This window comes from Capra hircus, chromosome 23 (assembly GCF_001704415.2).
Source record: "Capra hircus breed San Clemente chromosome 23, ASM170441v1, whole genome shotgun sequence".
Taxonomy (NCBI): domain Eukaryota; kingdom Metazoa; phylum Chordata; class Mammalia; order Artiodactyla; family Bovidae; genus Capra; species Capra hircus.
Window position 1 is genome coordinate 10,354,915 of NC_030830.1, and position 22,598 is coordinate 10,377,512.

Here is a 22,598-nt window from a genome sequence, read left to right on the forward strand (position 1 = left end):
CAATATGTTCTCTCTGTTTCATATAAAATCTAGCTGCCAGTGGTCCATGGGGATATTCAAAAGGACAGTTAAGCAAAAGCAGAAAGAATAACAACAACAAAAAGCTGAGTATTTACTGTAGCTGCAGACATGCTTCAGGGAGCACTGGTGGATGTAGGCAGAGGTACCCACCATGACCACCAGCAGAAGCCCACGTGGTATAAGCAGAAATGCATGTTGACTGTCTGTCCTTAATTCCTCTGTATGCTCAGGTTCTTGTGTTGGCAGCTGAGAAAGCCACTGACAGCTGGGGAGTTATTTTCTCCTTTGGTCACAAGATGATGGAGATGATCTAGGGTGGGAAGTGAGGGGGAGAGAAAGAGGAGACAAAGGCTCACTGCTCTGACCAGAACTGGTAAGAAGGCTCATAGGTCTTCCTTTCACATAGGTCAGACACCTAAATAACTCAAGTCTATCCCTTGTGTTTGACTAGAAACAGCAGGAACACACTAACAACTCTTGAGGTGTCATAAAGAAGGATCAGGTTTAAATCAGCCTTTTTTTTCTTTTTTTTTTTTTTTCCGCTTGGATCATTACAAAATACTTAATCCATATTGTATTATTTCCAAAAAACCTGATGAATCCACAGAACTCAATAGAATACTATTTTCCAAGTATGAGAGCTAGCCAGGAAAATTATTAAAAGTTAATCTTTCCTGTTTTGTTGATGACTGTTGAACTAAAACAGGCAGAAACTTGGATACCTAGAGTCATCCGTTGTAAAATGTTTTCAGGCACCCTGACTAGGAATATACCTGATGAGAGGGAGCTATTGTTTTGGAATTTTCCACTTGCTGTCTTAGAGTCCATGAATTTGCAGATCAACCCACTCTTTATTTTACATGTGTTAAACATACTCTGTATTTAATACATGCTGCGTATATAATACATCTGCACAATGTTAAATTCATAATGGACCACTGATTATTATATTTACTGCTTAGAATTATCTTGAACAATGAAAGTTTCTTCCAGACAATGCATATTTTTTAGATTGTTCCCTAACTGAATGTTTTTGTTGTGGATAGATATTTTGGCATTTCCATCATTTAAAAGAGGGTTGTTAGTTCTGGCCACATTCTCGATACACTTCACATTCTTCAGTCTTTCTTCTCCATCATTAGCTACTCCTCTTACAGCAGTTCTATGTAAGCATTACTTCTGCTGTGATCAAATTAGGCAAGTGTGTTCTACTTAATAAAGATAATCTTATTTTTTAAAGTAAAATATAATTCTCTATTTTAGCTATACATTTTGACTTCACCTTTAAACTTACGGCAACAAAGTATATCATGTAAAAAATATGAAAAGTGGAAGAACATGCAAATACTAGTGTGTCGTGTTAGGGTGATATGATTATTTTTGCTGTATATTTTCATTATTTTTTGTTTGTTTGGTTGGGTGTTTTGTTTATTTTTGGCTGCACCATGCAGCTTGTGGGATTTTAGTTTCCCCACCAGGGACTGAACCTGGGCCCATGGCACTGAAAGCACCAAGTCTTAACAACTGGACTGCCAGGGAATTTCCTGTTTTCTTTAGTTTTAAGATATTCCATTAAAATGAAAGATAAACTTGCCTTCTTACTACTAAAACCTTGCATAACCATTGGTCTCAGGCAATTCAATTTCTCAAGCCTTCTTTATACTCAGAATTAAGTGCTGTGTTGGCACCTTTCTCTGTCCTCTTTCTGGATTCATATTGAGACCACTAGGTCTCTTAAATTCTCTTGAATAATCTCTCCCTTAGGCTGCCTCTAAACTTTTGAATCTTGTTTTACTAATTATGTTTTATTACTGTGATTTATTTTTATAATTACTGATTGTTATTCACTCAGTCGTGTCCAACTGTTTTTGACCCCATGGACTGTAGCCCACCAGGCTCTTCTGTCCATGGGATTCTCCAGGCAAGGATACTGGAGTGGGTTGTCATTCCTTCTCCAGTAATTATAAAAAATTATAATTAAATCTGTTGCTTCTCACATTCATCATATTTTCAAATTCATTATCTTATTTCTTCTCAATAGTTAGAATTTTTAAAAATATGTTAAATGTCATGAACAACAGTTATATTTTCTGTACTATCTCAAATGGACTGGTCTATTTCTCTGAGCTCTGACTAAATCTGGATTTGTTTCAGTAAGCAAAGCCATGAAAACTGCTTACTGACCATGGATTGCATGTCATGTTCTCATTGGTTAGGACCACTGTGTACAGCTATGCAGGTGTGCCCTGCACAAGGGCCCCTGGCCAACAGATGAATGGAGGCTCTTTGTTAACATCTGTCAAGAGGAGGAGGCTATGGGCAGCCCTTTCTTTAGCATTACATAATGATTAACAGTAAATTGGAACTGTGTATGGTTCTGCTTTTAGGCACTTAAATATAGATAGATGAGACCTGGAAAAATATTTAAGAGAGTGATTTCTATATATTGTAATGAATAAACTGTAAATGTATTCAATTTCAAAGGTATTTAATGACAGAAGAGATAAATGTGGACTGGAGTATTTAGGTATAACTCCAACAAATCAGCAGAATATAAAAAGAATCCTTAGGTTTAAGCCCAGCAGTCTTATCTGTTTCTAACTACATAAAATTTTCATGCAGGAACAGTCTTATCAGCAAAGTGGGTTAATAGAGACGTGCCCGGTGGTCTGAGTGGTGTCCACCAGCCCTTTTCATCGTCTCAAATGCCGCTGAATCTTTCCCCATGCTCTCCTTGATGCCTGCGATTAGTGAGTTAGCCCTTTGAGTTAAGGTATGGCCATCACAAGATGCCCTTTAAATAAAGAAGATATTCCCCAAAGATTGAACATACCAAACATGGTTGGCCAGGATGATTCTGATCAGCAAGGCTGATCACACCTTTGTCCTGGAGAGCCAGAGACTCTGTTCACCTAAGCCTGAGATGCTGGCTTTGTGGAGGCACTTGGAAAGAAAAAGGAGGAAGGAACTTCTTCTCTGCACTTCTGTAAAATCATTGATACCTTGATCAATTTTTAGACATAGATGACTCTGAAAAACATGATGAAAGCTGTAGAGTATCTTCCCAGATAAATGCATAAAACCTAAAACCTTGCACACGCCTTATGGAGCTCATAGACTCCTGAAGCCTGTCTAGGGATCTCGGGTTAAGAATCTCTCTTCACTGAACGAATAAAAAGTGCTATTTTTATTGCCTGTAGTGCTGTGGAAACTGACATTGCTCCTCTTCATTTTCTTCCATTTATAGTTCATCCACTCACCTTTCATGCTCGTCTTTCCCATCCCCTACCCCCATCCCCACCCTCATTGGTGGGTGGACAGAATCATCAAAGTAATGACTAAGAATCCTCACCTTGGGAAGAAGAGGTATGCTGCTACCTCCAATTTATTTCCCTGTGCTAGAACTATGTAACCAAGAACAAGGTGTAGCCAAAGGAGGCTGGGGCTGTGTGTGGTGGTGGAGGGGAAGGTGGGGATGGAGGTGAAGATGCAAAGGTTATATGGTGTGGCCAGCTCTGGCATACATTGTAACTGCTCCATCCAGTGAAAACTCAGTTTAACTCCTCCACACCGGGGAACAATCAGACCCCAAAACGTAGCCATTAAGGAGTCTTATAGATGCTGGGTCAGGACAAATGGAAGTAAATTAGATAGAATTCTTTACTAAGGACCTTCACATGGCAAAAGTTTGGACTATTTTAAATTTGTTTTTAGAGTCTTTGACTTCTGGAACACACACTTCCAAAGGAGAGGAGAGGGTCAGGATGCAAGAGCTGAGCTCTCCGGGTTCCCTGTTTGAGAAGAAACAATGTAAAGAACTTATTCACATGGTAAGTGTAACTTTTCTCTATGATTATCAGGCTCTGTTTGCCTAAAGTGTGGTTATTCTCAGTACCCACCATGTGTGGATCAGCTGCTGGTAAATTACCATTGATAACTTTCCACTTGGGAGTAACTAAAATGAAAGGCAAAAAAATATAAAATAAAAATAAAATGAAAGGCAGTGTCTCATTGGACATTGGTAATGTTTTTTCTTCAAAACTCTTGAGGAGTGTTTGTGGAGACCTGTCGTTATTATTCTTTCTTCCTCATGGGCTGGGAAAAGCTCCAAAAAACCTGTGAAGACTTCCCTGGGGGTCCAGTGGCTAAGATTCCGTGCTCCCAATGCGGGGGTTCAGGGTTTGATCCCTGCTCAGGGGAACTAGATCCCATGAGCCAAAACTAAGAGATTGCATGCTGCAACTGAAAGATCTTAGCTGCTGCCACTAAGACATGGTGGGTGCAGCCAAAGAAATATTTTTTAAAAAAAGGCAACCTCGGCCATTCACTCATTAAAAATCTGCATTAAAACCTAAACATAAAAATAGAACCCGGTGTTCATTAGCCCTTTGAGTTAGGGTATGGCCATCACATTCCATGTTCATTAGCTGTTTTCTGCTTACTGGTATGATCTCTTACTGGAAAACGGAAAAGGGGATTCAGGTAAAATATCAAAGGGACTATAATCTGGTCTCAGTATGTCAGCAGCCATGAGGGTAGGAGATCCTAGCAAAGCCCCTTCTTATAAAATTGACAGTTTAAACGTTTTATACTATATAAAGGAATGTAGAACAGCAGAACCATTCCAGTGATGGGTCCCCCTCTTCCCCATGTGTCTGTCATGTTATCAGCTTTCTGGTATAGCCTGGCTGGTAGCAACCAGAATGTTATCCAGAGAGACAAAATCAGTGGGAAGGAGGAGTCTCGGTTGCAATGCAGAGGCGGAATAAAACAAGAATATTGTTAGCTTAGGCAATGAAGGGGAACTTAATTCAAATGTAATGTAATGAAAGGGTGTAGAGGTTAGCATGGCACCAGCCTCCTTGTAAAGCAGATAATATGATACCTGTTAAGGAGAAAGGCAAGGGTTTGGGTTGGAATCTCAAGGTCCAAAAATATTTAGAAAAACCCAGTGTCTGCCCTGTTCTTTCCAACTCTACCACCTTCAGAACTAATTCTGTAAAAGAAAAATGTATCAATAAGTGTGTACTCAATGATTTTTTAAGTGTCAGGCTTGAGAAAATAGCCTTGAGCCTTTAAAAAGACACGATCCTTGGTTTCTTGGAACTTTTGAATCTAGTTGGAAAATATGGACAGTAAGTGTTAGAGAGCTGTGAGGAAGAAGAGTTCACTGCAGGGGTGAGGGGGGTGGGGGGGTTGGGGGGCGGGGAGGCCCATGCAGGCATCCGTCACATAGCAGACATATGCTATGCCAGGTGCAATTCGTGAAGGGAAGAATTCAGGCACCAGGTTAAGACTCATTACTTTCCCATTCAAACTAGTGAATTATTTCTTAGAAAACTTCTCTGTCTCCTATCTCTTTCCAGTCCTGGATGGCACCACCAAATCAACTGTGTCATGATTCTCGTCCAAAACTGTCAATAATACCCCAGTGCCTGCCCCTTAGGGTTCAGAGAACTTAGGCTAAGATTGAAGGTCTCCATCTGCTGGGGCCTAAACTTTTTTTTTTCCCAGATCTGGGTCCCACAACTCTGCGTTCATGTAAGTTCACTGATTCTCCTTCATACATGTCCCATCCTTCATCACCTCTCCACCTTTGCCCCGTTGTCCTTTCATCTTGAGTGCCCTTCCCCCTCACTGCCCTTTCTTACTGTCCTATTTCTGCTTGAAAGATCAACTCTTACTTCCACCAGAATGCATTCTCTGGTTCCCGGAACTAGAAAAAACCTCCCTCCCCTGCATATCCACAAACTTTGTTCATACTTCTCTTGGACCATGTTTTAAAGTCTTCCTTACACTGTGGTTATTTTTATACTCTCTTTATCTTCTTACTAGCTTATAAATCCAAGGGGAGGATTTGTGCCTCATTCATTCACCTTTATACTCCATAATACTTTATACTCCAGTGCAAAATATACTTAGCCAAAAGAAATGCCCTATTAATGCTTGCTGAAGTTAATGCTAGAGAAAAAAAAAGTCATGTTAAACTGGAAGCTTGGAAGTTTCCTGTGAACCTGTAAAAATTGGTTCTTAGGGATATATTAATTTTTGTATTCCTGGAACATATATGTATGTATATATATTTTTAAAGATTCGTCTGTTCATTCATTCTTCAGTAAAAATGTACTGGATACCTAGCAAATGCAAGGCATGTGCACGGTAGGGATAGCACTGGTCCTGGATATGTGTAATGTGTCCATTCACTTAGCGATGTGATCAATGACATAAACAATGTCGTTCTGTTTCCCTTCTTTCCAGACAAAGGGGAGCAAGAAGGCACCCCTCATCACCAATGTCGGACAAAGAAGAGTGTGTGATAGGAAAAAACCTTAAGTTATGACCTCTGGGATCAGAATAGCCTTGTCATTCACAGAACCAAATTACATGCAATTTTAACACCGACAGAAAATACTGGCTTTTTAGACACTCATCCTAGTATTTGCTTACAAATTTTGCTTTAAGAAATATCGATGCAACCCCGCCCCCTTTCTTCTCTGTAACTATTTTCCTAGCATTCATTCAATGAAGAGCTTCAAATCTACTTTTTCAGATTGAAATAAACTAATGAAAACTGAAAAATCAATGTTTTCTTTCTAACAGCATTAACAAAAAAAGTAAAAATCTCCAGTTTTGTAATTGTAGTCAACATACCAAGGGGAATGGCCACAAATACAATAAAAGTAAATTGGTTTAGGGTACCAGGAAGTGGGCTTCCCTAGTGGCTCAGACGGTGAAGAACCTGCCTGCAATGTGGGAGACCTGGGTTGGATCCCTGGGTAGGAAAGATTCCCCTGGCGGAAGGCTTGGCAACCCACTCCAGTATTTTGGCCTGGAGAATCCCCGTGAACAGAGGGGCCTGGCGTACTACAGTTTAGGAGGTCACTAAGCACAGCACTTTTATCCTTAAACAATCAGGCAATTTTTACAAAAAGATGTTATATGTAAAGTACATTTTAAAATACATTGTTAAAATGGTGTTACAAAATATGAATGCATCTGAACTTGGTGTCTAGCTGAAGTGTTGCTTCTCCACCTCCCTCTCCAGCCAGGAACTTTATCCCTCTACTGGGGTTGGGGAGAACACTGGCCGGTCTGTAGCTCCCCAAAGACCCATCCTTTCTCTGCACAAGCCTTTGAGGATCCAGTCTTCGGCTCCTTCAGCCAGGAGCCTCCCGGATCTTTCCAGACTTCTTTGCAAGGCTGCCTGATGCAGCGAATTCATTCCTATCTGAGCCTAACGCCCTCTGCCTTCCTCCTCTCGCTCTTTTCTCCCACGGCCCATCTGCCCCTCCTCTCCTCCATCCCCCCCTCTCCCCTCCGCTCCCCTTTATTTCCACTCCCCCCCGGCGGAGCTTGGCTCCCCTCCCTTCCCCCCTCTCCCTCTCTCTCCCTCTCAGCGAGTCAGTATTTGGAGCTCCCGGAAGCCGCCGGCCACTCTCCCCGGGAGCAGCGTGACCGACACCGACTCCTGCTGGGGGGGCGGTGAGGAGGAGGAGGGGAGGAGGGCGCGCGAGTGGCCGAGCGCGGATTGGCATAGCCCAGCACCGGACCGCAGAACCCGCGGGGAGGTAATCCAGAGCTGCCGGGCCGGGCCGGGCCGGGAGGGGCGCGGGGTGGAGTGGGGGGAGCACCCCGCGGCCGCGCTCGGAAGTTGCGCTCCATGGGTGGGGTGCTGAGGAGCCCAGGCCGAGACGCGCGGGGAATAAAGGCGCTTGCTGGCCCGCAAGCGGGGAAAGCAGGAGGCCGCGGGGCCTGGGTGCAGGGCCCGGACGCGGGGGTGCGGGCGTGAGGGGGGCACCCCATCTGGGTCAGCGCAACGGCGCTCCCCGCCCCCGCCGCCTGCCCGGTGCGCGCCGCGCAGGCCGGGCTGGAAAGCGGGTGCGGGCGTGGAGCGGGCTCGGGGCTGGACCCGTGGCTGAGGCCTCGCAGCCGCACTCCAAGCGGGTCTAACTTTGGGGGTGCTCGCCCCCTCTGCTCTGAGCCTCAGGGGGTGCGGGGTATTGGGGAAGGGGGTTGTCATTGGACTGAATTTGATCCTAGCTATGAAGTGTTGGAAAGAAATGGACCTGGCTTCTCTGCAGAACCTGACCTGAGGTCTTGAGTCACTTTTAAAAAAATGTACTGGCCACTGAGGCATTTAGGGACAGCTCGGAAGAGGTCACCTCACCACCACTGAGTCTTTCCTTGGGTAGAGGGGTTTGGTGGAAGCAGCTTCATTATCTTCGCCTTGCGGACTAATAATCACATATGCAAATAGCCTTGCCTTTATTGGCATCAGAGTGGTGTCAGACATCACAAATAGGCTGCAGGGTTTAGCAATATTTGAATTCTTGCATTCTCTAAAAGGAATGAATGTGGATATTGAACTAGAATTAGGTCCAAACAGCCAAAGCGGAGATGAACACAGCAGAAAAGATCAAGAACCTCTGGTTATATAGTCAGAGGAATGCAGAAGTCTATGGGACTTAAACCACGAAAGTTAACCAGAATTGTTTGCAGAGTACTATTTCTTTACTGCTTATATAAGACTTTTTAAATTTAAGGAACCTGGCTTAGAATTCTTGGCAAAATATCTAAGCCCGTGTAATGTAAGGTTACGGCTGTGGAGTGATCTTTGGGGGAATTGTTCTTATAAAGTCCAGTTAGACTGTAAGCCTCCTGAGGGCAAGGATGGGTTTTGTTTTGTTTTTTTCTAAGATTTTACTGCACCAAGCAGTATTTGACTCCGACCCTTTCATGAACAGGCAGTAAAAGTTTGTTAAAATGATTAACCCAACAGTTTGAGTGTGGTTGTGACTTTTTGAAGATACTACATTATTTTTTAAGGAAACACTACTCTTTGATCTCCAAATCTAAAAGTCCTTAATAAATTACAACTGAGGTATCATAAATATTTATTAAAATTAAAGAGGAAAAAATTGAGAAATCATGAAGGTAAATGTCAAGGCAGTCTTGGCTAGTAGGAAATAGGTTTTTGCTGCTTGTTGTAGAAGTGAAAAGTATTTTAACTTGTTGATGTAAGGTTTAGAGTAAAGGGCTGGATAGTAAACTTGTAGGCTTTCTTGGCTGTGGTCTCTTTAGTAACTACTCATCTGTGCTGCTGTAGCTTAAAACCAGCCACAGAAAATGACTAAAGAAATGATGTGGCTGTGTTTAACTTTATTCATGGACACTGAAATTTGAAGTTCATATAATTTTCATCAGTATTGAAATTTGTTATCCAACTCTGTGACCCCATGGACTGTAGCATCTGCCAGGCACCCCTGTCCTTGAAATAGTCTTTTTTTTTTCTTCAGGCAGTAAAAACTGTAAAATTCATTTTTATCTTGGGAGAGGATGGGAGACACAAAAGCAGCTGGAGAAAGGGGGCAGGTTTGTCATGTTGGTAGTAGTTTACTGTTCCCTCCTACCATGTGTAGAGTTTGGAGGGGAACCTTTTTTTTTTTTTTTAAGATTTTTTTCTTTTTTTGTTGTGGACCATTTTTAAAGTCTTTATTGAATTTGTTACATTATTGCTTCTGTTTTATAGTTTGGTTTTTTGGCTGCAAGGCATGTAGGATCTTAGCTCCCTAACCAGGGATTGAACCCTTACTCCCTGCATTGGAAGGCAGAATCTTAACCACTGACCTCCAGGGAAGTGCTTGGAGAGGCACCTTTCGAAAGGGTCAATGGGCCAAATTAACCAGGAGCTTAAGTCATACCCGGAGAAGGAAATGGCACCCCATTCCAGTACTCTTGCCTGGAAAATCCCATGGATGGAGGAGCCTGGTAGGCTGCAGGCCATGGGGTCGCTGAGGGTCGGACTCGACTGAGCGACTTCACTTTCACTTTTCTCTTTCATGCATTGGAGAAAGAAATAGCAACCCACTCCAGTGTTCTTGCCTGGAGAATCCCAGGGACGGGGGAGCCTTGTGGGCTGCCGTCTATGGGGTCACACAGAGTCGGACACGACTGAAGTGACTTAGCAGTAGTAGTAGTAAGTCATACCCAGGAGTTAAGTTAATACGTTGAAGAGTAGCATTAACTTGTTTTGGGCATTGCAGTGTTTTGTTTTGTGTCAAATATTTCCTTATAGACATCTTTATGTATGAAGCATAAAAATAGTTGGGTAAGTTTATGTAAACTGTAAATATAATATTCAAATAACTGCCTGTAGCACTGTCACTGGCTTCCCAGGTGGTGCTAGTGGTAAAGAACCTGCCTATCAGTGCAGGAGACATAAGAGGCCAATATAGAAATAGTCAAGATATCTGAATGAAATTTCTCCCAAGAACATATACAAATGGCCATAAGCACCTGAAAAGATAGCTTAACATCATTATTTGTCAGAAAATGCATATCAAAACCACAGTGGGATACCACTTCACACCCACTAGGATGGCTTGAATCAAAAATTCAGATAAGTGTTGGTGAGCATGGGAAGGAGTTAGAACCCTTGACACCCTTATATGTTGCTGGTAGAAATATTTCTTGTACAGTTGCTTTGGAAAACAACTGGGCAGTTCCTCAAAAATTAAACAGAGTTACCATGTGAAACAACAATTTCACTCTTAAGTATATATATCCAAGAGAAATGAAAGCACATATCAGCACAAAAACCTGTACATAAATGTTTATACCAGCACCATTCATGACAACCAAATTAAAAATAACTGAAATGTCCATCGACTGATGAATAACAGCCAAATTAAAAATAACTGAGATGTCCATAGGCTGAGGAATGGATAAATAAAATGTGATATATCCATACAATGGAATTTTATTTGGCCATAAAAAAGAATGAAATACTGATTACATGTACCTTGAAACCATTATTCTAAGTGAAAGAATTTAATCACGAAAGACCACACATTGTATGGTTCTATTCATATGGAAATGTTCAGAATGGGGCAATGTATGGAGGCTGAGAGTAGGATAGTGGTTTCTTAGGTATGGAGGTTGCTGGTGGGGGTGGGTGTAATAGTGAAGGCTACAGTGTTTCTTTTTGAGCTGGCAAAATGTTCTAAAATTAGTGATGGTTGTGACATCATCAGATGGTACACTTCAGATGGGTGAATTGTACAGTAAGTCCCCTACATACAAACCTTCAAGTTGCAACCTTTCAAAGATGCATATGTATTATAAACCTATTGTAGTACTATAATCATATGTGAGCTGTATCTCAATAAAGTTGTTAAACAGAAGGCTAGAAAAAGAGGACTAGATTGCTACCCATACTGTTGTATATTTCTTTATGCCCTTCTCCTATGACATTCACTGTACCCATCCTTACACTAGATTTTGTGTTTAGATTTTGTGTTGACCCTTCCTGATTTTATTGTAAAACAGTTTAGTGACATGTATACGTTCCTAATCAAGTTTGTCTACATTTGCTTGTTTTTCTAAAACCATGTCTTTTATTTTACATTTCTTTAGGAGGGACCTTTTATTTTCTTTCTGTCACTGGAGGGTTTTTTTTTTTTTTTTTTGGCTGTGCTGGGTCTTTATTGCAGTACCCAGTCTTTCTCTAGTTGCAGCACACAGGCTCTGGAGCGTGGGCTCAGTGGTTGTGGCAAGTGGCTTAGTTTCCCCTTGGTGTGCAGGATCGTAGTTGTCAGACCACAGACCAAACCTGTGCCCCTCACGTTGGAAGGAGGATTCTTATCCACTGGACCACCAAGGAAGTCCCTTTGCTTTTTATTAATTTATAAAAAGGGAATATGTATATTATAACCTCACTTTTAAAAAGCTCAAAACTAAGTTTTCAAGGATTATCCATGTTGTTGCATGTGACTATGTATTATTGTTGGCAAATATTCCACAGTTTATCCTTTCTTTTATTGATGGACATAAGGGTTGGTGCCTCTGTTTTGTTGCTTTGGAGAATTTTTCCCATGTGTCTTGGCACACATGTGTCTTCTGTGTGAATGTGCCATGTATTTTAATTACCAAAAAGAGAGTTGATTGACATATACAATAGTGGTATAACCCCAGCTTATTCATTCCCCTAAACCAAGTGGTTTAATCTGATACCCTATTATAAATCTCATACTATTTAAATTCTAGTTGTAATATCTGGTTTCTCATCACCTAAGAAGCATGGAAAAACACTATTTTAAAATGCTAAAATGAATTTGCTTAATAGATATTAGCAAGCTTCTTCCACTGTGGAAGAGGGAAGTCCAATGAAGTTCCACAGGATAAATGTTACTTGTGTGAAAAAAGTGTTGGTCGCTAAGTCATATCTGACTCTTTGCCACCCATGGACTGTAGCTCTCCAAGCTCCCCTGTCCATGGAATTCTTCAGGCAGGAATACTGGAGTGGGTAGCCATTTCCTTCTCTCGGGAATCTTCCCGATATTTGCATGCCAATACACAATTATTACTTGCTTTATTATCAATTTTCTACAAGTTAACTTTTAACTACAACAGCAGAGTCGTGGATCAGAAATGACTGAAATAACCCAGAAGGATGAGTAATTATGCTACTCAACTAAATTTCAGTCTCCCTAAATTTTTCCTTACATTGATGATTTAAATAATTTTAATATTTCGTCACCATGTGATGTTAAGTATATAACTCGAGGAGTTAAAAAAAAATTGAGTGACATTTCTATCACAAAGTTTCATCCATTTGCATCTCATTATATGAATAGTTTGCCAGGATTTACATTGATAAAAACAAAAATTGAGAAGTTTATTTTCAACCTTGACTCTTTCTAGCAATAAGTATACTGATCCCATATGCATGAGACAAATGAAAAATAAGACCTCTAAAGAGAGAGATTTTCAATGAAAAAAATACCTTCTGTCTAGTAATATTTGTCAACATTTGTAGTATTTGTTTTGGTTTGGTAAGTTCGTTCTAGTAAGAGTTACAGTGGTAACAACCAGGAGAGCACTCTTTACCGTTGAATTTACATACATACATACATACATATATATATATGAAATGACACCACCCTTATGGCAGAAAGTGAAGAAGAACTAAAAGCCTCTTGATGAAAGTGAAAGGGGAGAGTGAAAAAGTTGGCTTAAAGCTCAACATTCAGAAAACGAAGATCATGGCATCTGGTCCCATCACTTCATGGCAAATAGATGGGGAAACAGTGGAGACAATGGCGACTTTATTTTTCTGGGCTCCAAAATCACTGCAGATGGTAACTGCAGCCATGAAATTAAAAGACGCTTACTCCTTGGAAGGAAAGTTATGACCAACCTAGACAGCATATTAAAAAGCAGAAACATTACTTTGCCCACAAAGGTCCCTCTAGTCAAGGCTATGGTTTCTCCAGTGGTCATGTATGGATGTGAGAGTTGGACTATGGAGAAAGCTGAGCGCTGAAGAATTGATGCTTTTGAACTGTGGTGTTGGAGAAGACTCTTGAGAGTCCCTTGGACTGCAAGGAGATCCAACCAGTCCATCCTAAAGCAGATCAGTCCTGGGTGTTCACTGGAAGGACTGATGTTGAAGCTGAAATTCCAATACTTTGGCCACCTGATGCGAAGAGCTGACTCATTGGAAAAGACCCTGATGCTGGGAAAGATTGAGGGCAGGAGGAGAAGGGGACGACAGAGGATGAGATGGTTGGATGGCATCACCGACTTGATGGACATGGGTTTGGGTGAACTCCGGGAGTTGGTGATGGACAGGGAGGCCTGGTGTGCTGTGGTTGATGGGGTCGCAAAGAGTCAGACACGACTGAGCGACTGAACTGAACTGATATATATATATACATATATATATACTTTTGATACAGAAAAGTATGATAGGGTAATGAATAAAAAACATTAAAGCATAAAATATGTAAATCTAGGATAAACTCTTATAGAGTGAGAAGAATGGAAATATAAATTAACGGAGAAATATAATCATGCAAGATTTTTGACTGTCAGAGAACAACCTCTTTATGTATTCTTTGAAAGTAAATGATGATGAGTTTCAATGGATGTATTTCAGCAAGTGATAAAATAGTTTTGGTTTTACATGTCAATATTTACAGAATACTGGCAGCTACATTATTTATAACAGTTCACATTTTGGTGAAAATTTTTACATGTCAACCTAAAAATGTGAAAGAGGGATTTACAAAATTCTTTTAGGTTATATACACATAAGAATTTGAAAATCCCTTTGAAACTCATCCTGCTTCCATTTTCTGACCAAAAATAACAGTCTCAGTTCAGTACAGTTCAGTTCAGTCACTCAGTCGTGTCCGACTCTTTGCGACCCCATGAACCATAGCACGCCAGGCCTCCCTGTCCATCACCAACTCCCGGAGTTCACCCAAACCCATGTCCGTCAAGTCAGTGATGCCATCCAACCATCTCATCCTCTGTCATCCCCTTCTCTTCCTGCCCCCAATCTTTCCCAGCATCAGGGTCTTTTCCAATGAGTCAGCTCTTCGCATCAGGTGGCCAAAGTATTGGAATTTCAGCTTCAACATCAGTCCTTCCAGTGAACACCCAGGACTGATCTGCTTTAGGATGGACTGGTTGGATCTCCTTGCAGTCCAAGGGACTCTCAAGAGTCTTCTCCAACACCACAGTTCAAAAGCATCAATTCTTCAGCGCTCAGCTTTCTCCATAGTCCAACTCTCACATCCATACATGACCACTGGAGAAACCATAGCCTTGACTAGAGGGATCTTTGTTGGCCAAGTAATGTCTCTGCTTTTTAATATGCTGTCTAGGTTGGTCATAACTTTCCTTCCAAGGAGTAAGCGTCTTTTAATTTCATGGCTGCAATCACCATCTGCAGTGATTTTGGAGCCCCCAAAAATGAAGACGCTTTTTGTACAGATCTTTTTGTGAAGATCTTTTTTGTACAGTTCTTCCATGTATTCTTGCAACCTCTTCTTAATATCTTCTGCTTCTGTTAGGTCCAGACCATTTCTGTCCTTTATCGAGCCCATCTTTGCATGAAATGTTCCCTTGGTATCTCTAATTTTCTTGAAGAGATCTCTAGTCTTTCCCATTCTGTTCTTGTCCTCTATTTCTTTGCATTGATCGCTGAAGAAGGCTTTCTTATTACTTCTTGCTATTCTTTGGAACTCTGCATTCAGATGCTTATATGTTTCCTTTTCTCCTTTGCTTTTCGCCTCTCTTCTTTTCACAGCTATTTGTAAGGCCTCCCCAGACAGCCATTTTGCTTTTTTGCATTTCTTTTCCATGGGGATGGTCTTGATCCCTGTCTCCTGTACAATGTCACGAACCTGATTCCATAGTTCATCAGGCACTCTATCTATCAGATCTAGGCCCTTTAATCTATTTCTCACTTCCACTGTATAATCATAAGGGATTTGATTGAGGTCGTACCTGAATGGTCTAGAGGTTTTCCCTACTTTCTTCAGTTTAAGTCTGAATTTGGCAATAAGGAGCTCATGATCTGAGCCAAAGTCAGCTCCTGGTCTTGTTTTTGTTGACTGTATAGAGCTTCTCCATCTTTGGCTGCATAGAATATAATCAATCTGATTTCGGTGTTGACCATCTGGTAATGTCCATGTGTAGAGTCTTCTCTTATGTTGTTGGAAGTGGGTGTTTGCTATGACCAGTGCATTTTCTTGGCAAAACTCTATTAGTCTTTGCCCTGCTTCATTCTGCATTCCAAGGCCAAATTTGCCTGTTACTCCAGGTGTTTCTTGACTTCCTACTTTTGCATTCCAGTCCCCTATAATGAAAAGGACATCTTTTTTGGGTGTTAGTTCTAAAAGATCTTGTAGGTCTTCATAAAACCGCTCATCTTCAGCTTCTTCAGCGTTACTGGTTGGGGCATAGACTTGGATCACTGTGATATTGAATGGTTTGCCTTGGAAATGAACAGAGATCATACTGTCGTTTTTGAGATTGCATCCAAGTACTGCATTTCGAACTCTTTTGTTGACCATGATAGCTACTCCATTTCTTCTGAGGGATTCCTGCCTGCAGTAGTAGATATAATGGTCATCTGAGTTAAATTCACCCATTCCAGTCCATTTTAGTTCGCTGATTCCTAGAATGTCGATGTTCACCCTTGCCATCTCTTGTTTGACCACTTCCAATTTGCCTTGATTCATGGACCTGGCATTCCAGGTTCCTATGCAATATTGCTCTTTACAGCATCAGATCTTGCTTCTGTCACCAGTCACATCCACAACTGGTTATTGTGTTTGCTTTGGCTCCATCCTTTCATTCTTTCTGGAGTTATTTCTCCACTGATCTCCAGTAGCATATTGGGCACCTAATGACCTGGGGGGTTCCTCTTTTAGTATCCTATCATTTTGCCTTTTCCTACTGTTCATGGGGTTCTCAAGGCAAGAATACTGAAGTGGCTTGCCATTCCCTTCTCCAGTGGACCACCCTCTGTCCGAGGTGGCAAGAATACACAGAAGAACTGTACAAAAAAGATCTTCACAACCCAGATAATCATGATGATGTGATCACTAATCTAGAACCAGACATCGTGGAAAGTGAAGTCAAGTGGGCCTTAGTAAGCATCACTACGAACAAAGCTAGTGGAGGTGATGGAATTCCAGTTGATCTCTTTCAAATCCTGAAACATGATGCTGTGAAAGTGCTACACTCAATATGCCAGCAAATTTGGAATACTCAGCAGTGGCCACAGGACTGGAAAAGGTCAGTTTTCATTCCAATTCCAAAGATACGAAATGCAAAAGAATGCTCAAACTACCGCACAGTTGCACTCATCTCACATGCTAGTAAAGTAATGCTCAAAATTCTCGAAACCAGGCTTCAGCAATACGTGAACCGTGAACTCCCTGATGTTCAAGCTGGTTTTAGAAAAGGCAGAGAAACCAGAGATCCAATTGCCAGCATCTGCTGGATCATCGAAAAAGCAAGACAGTTCCAGAAAAACAGCTATTTCTGCTTTATTGACTAGGCCAAAGCCTTTGACTATGTGGATCACAATAAACTGTGGAAAATCCTGAAAGAGATGGGAATACCAGACCACCTAACCTGCCTCTTGAGAAATCTGTATGCAGGTCAGGAAGCAACAGTTAGAACTGGACATGGAACAACAGACTGGTTCCAAATAGGAAAAGGAGTATGTCAAGGCTGTATATTGTCACCCTGCTTATTTAACTTCTCTGTAGAGTACATCATGAGAAACGCTGGACTGGAAGAAACACAAGCTGGAATCAAGATTGCCGGGAGAAATATCAATAACCTCAGATATGCAGATGACACCACCCTTATGGCAGAAAGTGAAGAGAAACTAAAAAGCCTCTTGATGAAAGTAAAAGAGGAGAGTGAAAAAGTTGGCTTAAAGCTCAACATTCAGAAAACGAAGATCATGGCATCTGGTCCCATCACTTCATGGGAAATAGATGGGGAAACAGTGGAAACAGTGTCAGACTTTATTTTTTGGGGCTCCAAAATCACTGCAGATGGTGACTGCAACCATGAAATTAAAAGACGCTTACTCCTTGGAAGAAAAGTTATGAGCAACCTAGATATTATGTTCAAAAGCAGAGACATTACTTTACCGACTAAGGTCTGTCTAGTCAAGGCTATGGTTTTTCCTGTGGTTATATATGGATGTGAGAGTTGGACTGTGAAGAAGGCTGAGTGCTGAAGAATTGATGCTTTTGAACTGTGGTGTTGGAGAAGACTCTTGTGGGTCCCTTGGACTGCAAGGAGATCCAACCAGTCCATTCTGAAGGAGATCAGCCCTGGGATTTCTTTGGAAGGAATGATGCTAAAGCTGAGACTCCAGTACTTTGGCCACCTCATGCGAAGAGTTGACTCATTGGAAAAGACTCTGATGCTGGGAGAGATTGGGCGCAGGAGGAGAAGGGGACGACAGAGGATGAGATGGCTGGATGGCATCACAGACTCCATGGACGTGAGTTTGAGTGAACTCCGGGAGTTGGTGATGGACAGGGAGGCCTGGCGTGCTGTGATTCATGGGGTCGCAAAGAGTCGGAGATGACCGAGCGACTGAACTGAACTGAAAAATAAAGTCAGCCACTGTTTTCACTGTTTCCCCATTTATTTGCCATGAAGTGATGGGGCTGGATGCCATGACCTTAGTTTTCTGAATGTTGAGCTTTAAGCCAACTTTTTCACTCTCCACTTTCACTTTCATCAAGAGGCTTTTAGTTCTTCACTTTCTGCCATAAGGGTGGTGTCATCTGCATATCTGAGGTTATTGATATTTCTCCCGGCCTTCCTGATTCCAGCTTGTGCTTCCTCCAGCCCAGCATTTCTCATGATGTACTCTGCATATAAGTTAAATAAGCAGGTGGACAATATACAGCCTTGAAGTACTCCTTTTCGTATTTGGAACCAGTCTGTTGTTCCATGTCCAGTTCTAACTGTTGCTTCCTGACCTGCATACAGATTTCTCAAGAGGCAGGTTAGGTGGTCTGGTATTCCCATCTTTTTCAGAATTTTCCACAGTTTATTGTGATCCACATAGTCAAAGGCTTTGGCCTAGTCGATAAAGCAGAAATAGATGTTTTTCTGGAACTCTCTTGCTTTTTCCATGATCCAGTGGATGTTGGCAATTTGATCTCTGGTTCCTCTGCCTTTTCTAAAACCAGCTTGAGCATCTGGAAGTTCACGGTTCATGTATTGCTAAAGCCTGAAAATAATAGTCTGTGATGTGGCAAAGCATTTCTGCAGGTTTAGTGTTGATAAATTAACCGATTCATTGATTGATAGTGAGTCCTTGTTCTACTAGATTCAGAGAAGATTTCTGAAAACTCAAGTTCTTGATACTTGTGACACCTTTCCAAAGAGGATGATAGCCCACTGCATTTTCTTTCTTTCTTTTCAGACAGTTATGTTAATATCTTTATTCATTTTTCTTGTTCTTCCCTTGGAGGCATTCGCGGTAATGCATTGCATTTGTATATGTATATGTGTATAATAACGAGACAGATAGCATTCTGGATCTGTAAATGTGTAGCTTTCTCCAAGTTTGGGAAGTTTTTGGCTGTTATTTTTTCAAGTATGTTTCCTACCTCAGTCTCTTTGTCTTATCCTGAAATTCCAGTGACACTAATATCAAAACTTTTTGTATTATCCCACAGGCTTTTTAGGCTCAGTTTACTTTTTTGTTCCAGAGAAGGCAACGGCACCCCACTCCAGTACTCTTGCCTGGAAAATCCCATGGACGGAGGAGCCTGGTGGGCTGCAGTCCATGGGGTCGCTAAGAGTTGACACGACTGAGCACCTTCACTTTCACTTTTCACTCTCATGCATTGGAGAAGGCAATGGCAACCCACTCCAGTGTTCTTGCCTGGAGAATCCCAGGGACCGGGGAGCCTGGTGGGCTGCCATCTATGGGGTCACACAGAGTCGGACACAACTGAAGCGACTTAGCAGCAGCAGCTGTAGCAGCAGCACTGTTTTGTTCAACTTTTTTCTCTTCTTTAGATGGATAGTATTTACATCAAGTTTATTGACATTTTCTTTCATCTCTGTGCTGCTTTTGATCCCATCCCATGCATTTTGTGCTTGTTATTGTATATTTCAGTTCTAAAATTTTCACTTGTTTCTTTTTTGTAGGTTTTGTGTCTCTGTTGAGAACTCTGATCTTTCCATTTATGTTGAGAGTGTTTACCTTTATTTCTTAGAACATAGTTAAAAACAGCTTCTGTAAATCTATCTGATAATTTCAACATCTGTATCATCTTGGAGTTGGTGTGTGATAATTGTCTTTTCTTTTAAGGGTTGACCATGTTCTCCTGGTCTCCTGCATGTTACTGATAATTTTTTTTAACTGAATTCTAAACATTTTGAGTATTATGTTGTGAGATCTCTGGGTCTTTTCAGATTGCTCAATGTTTTCTTTTACCAAGCAATCAACACAGTTCTATCTTGCATCCATTGGAAATGGTTCCAATATCAGTTCAGTTTTCAAAGCCTTTGCGCTGTTGCATTGGATCCCGTGGAACCACTGTTTAGGGGTTAGTCTGGGACTTGAGCAGTGAGATTTGAGCAGAACTTAAATCATAGTTTAGTTCTCAAAACCTTTGGATCTGTCCCACACATACATAGCTCATGGGTGAGACTGGGGGTTGTCCACTGGTTCATGTACAAAGTCAGGGGACCCCCTTCTTCAGCTGTCTCCATTCTGAAATTCCTCCCACACTCTTCTGCCCCTGGGAGCGTTTTGCTGCTCTTCTGGCCAGAAGGACTGGGTTTCTCTTGGGGTGTCAGCTACTTCTGCTGCCGTTCAGTGTCCTTAAACAAGGGCCATCCTTTGCACAAAGAAGTAACAGAAAATAAGAGGGAAAATGACAGGTTCTGACTACACTCTTTGGATCACAAAGGGCCCTTTCGCTGCTCCTCTGGCAATACGACTAAGATTTGGGGGAGATATTTTAGCTGTCTGAGCTGCTGCTTGCTCTTCTACCATGTGGTTCTCTGATGGGTAGCCACTCTTGGAAAAGAAAAAAGGAAAAAAAAAAAAAAAAACCCAAACAACCCAGACTTTCCCTCACATTCTTCCATTTATATGGGCCTCCTATTCAAGGCTTCTGATTGAAAAGAGGAGGATTCTCTCAGAGATTTTTTGTTGCCACACCATGCAGCGTGGATGACTACCCCGACCAGGGATCGAAGCCACACTCTATGCATTGGCGACAGAGTCTTAATCACTGGACCCCCAGGGAAGCCCTCTCTTGGAGTTTTTGTTGCTTGTATCTGGTGTGTAGTTCCAACTGCAAGTCACCTCTGAAGAGAAAAGAGGAACAAGCCCGGAAATGTACTCACAAATGGATTCCTTTCCCCAGTTTTCATTGCCCTTCCCAATACTCCTGCTGTTTATCCTTCATGGTCAGGAGTTGCCTCTTGCATTTGAACACAGTTTAGACAGGCTGTAGTGAGCATAGTCCCTCTGAATCGTCTCTGGGAGCCCCTCCTCCTTTCTTACTCCCTTTTTCCTCTTTTTTCCCCATCCCTCACCATTCTTTCCTTTCTGCTTATCCCTCTTTCTCTCTTTCCCCTTTACTCTAAGCTCCCAGGTCCAAAGAGCAAAAAAGAACTTTGCGTCTTCTGGTGGTCCACAGCTCTATTTAAAAACTGATCTTGTCATAAGTAGTAAATCAAAGTCAGGTATGGAAGTGGTCAAGTATTTTGAAAGTCAAGTATTTTGGCCCCTACAGCTAGTTCCAGGAGCGAGGGGTGTGGCCATTCAGAGCAACCTCTGGTCAAGTTTAATTACTACCTGTGACTTTGTAGGGAGATGATAGTGGCAAAATCACTCAGATTTAACCAGTTTTCAACCACCTCTTTAGAAAAAGAAGTACTTATTTTTGTTTTGTTTTTTTGTAGCTTTGGTGGTGGTGGTGGTTTAGTCGCTAAGTTGTGTATGACTGCCCCATGACTGTAGCCTGCCAGGCTCCTCCGTCCATGGGATACTCCAGGCAAGATTACTGGAGTGGGTTGCCATTTCCTTCCCCATTTTGTAGCTTTATTGAGGTATAATTTTGCATACCGTAAATTTACCCACTTAAAGTGCACAGTTCAATGATTATTAGTGCATTATACAACAGCCACCACAATCCTGGCTTAGATCATTTCTATCTCTTCAAATAGAAATTTTGTACCCATTTGCAGTCACTCCCTGTTTCTCTCCCCAGCCCAAAAGTGAAAGTCACTCAGTCGTGTCCAACTCTTTGCGACCTCATGGACTGTAGCCTGTCAGGCTCCCCTGTCCATGGAATTCTCCAGGCCAGAATACTGGAGTGGGTAGCCGTTCCCTTCTCTAGGGGATCTTCCCAACCCAGGGTTTGAACCCAGGTCTCCTACATTGCAGATGGATTCTTTACCTTCTGAGCAACGAGGGAAGCCCCTCTCCAACCCAAAGCACCCACTAAACTACTTTCTGTCTCTACAGATTTGCTATTTCTGGAAAGTCATATAAATGGAATTATACAATACGTGGTCTTCTGTGTCTGCTTCTTTCACCAAGCATAGTGTTCTTGAGGTTTGTTTATGTTGTAGTATGTATCCATACTTCACTCCTTTTTACTGTTGAGTAATAAATACTCCTTTGTATGGATAGACCACATTTTGTTCATTCATCCTTCAGTTGATGGACATTTGGGTTGTTTCCATCTTTTGTGCGTGTCTGTATGTGTGGCCATTGTGAATGATGTTGTCATAAACATTTGTGTCCAAGTCTTTGTGTGTATGGACACATTTTTCTTTTTTTAATCTTTATTTGTTTGGCTGGGTCTTAGTTATGGCATGTGGGATCTAGTTCCCTGACCAGGGATCAAAACCAGGCCCCCTGAATTAGGAGCAGGGAGTCTCTGCCTCTAGACCACCAGGGCCATCCCTGGATATATGTTTTCATTCCTCTTAAGTAGGTAAATATGAGTAGAATGGCTGAACAGTATGGTAAAAATGTGCTTAACTTTTTAGGAAACTTCCAACCTTTTTCCACAGAAGCTGCACTATTTTGCATTCCCACCAGCAACGTAGAAAGGTTCCAATTTCTTCACAACCTTACCAGCACTTGATATGGTTTGTCTCTTTGATTGTAGCCATCCTAGTGGGTATTTTCACTTCCTCTAGTGAAGGTATAACCTGGTGTCATTGTGGTTTTGATTAGGATTTTCCTGGTGACTTGATGTTAAGTG

At 41.7% G+C, this 22,598-nt stretch overlaps 1 protein-coding gene across 1 annotated transcript in view; it reads left to right on the top strand.

The window, feature by feature from the left end:
- Positions 7,391 to 22,598, top strand: part of CAP2 (CAP, adenylate cyclase-associated protein, 2 (yeast)) — a 149,208-nt gene continuing 134,000 nt past the window's right edge. Inside the window, exon 1 of the mRNA XM_018039061.1 lies at positions 7,391 to 7,589. The gene's annotated coding sequence lies outside the window, so the exon portion shown is untranslated. The remainder of the gene's footprint in view (positions 7,590 to 22,598) is intronic.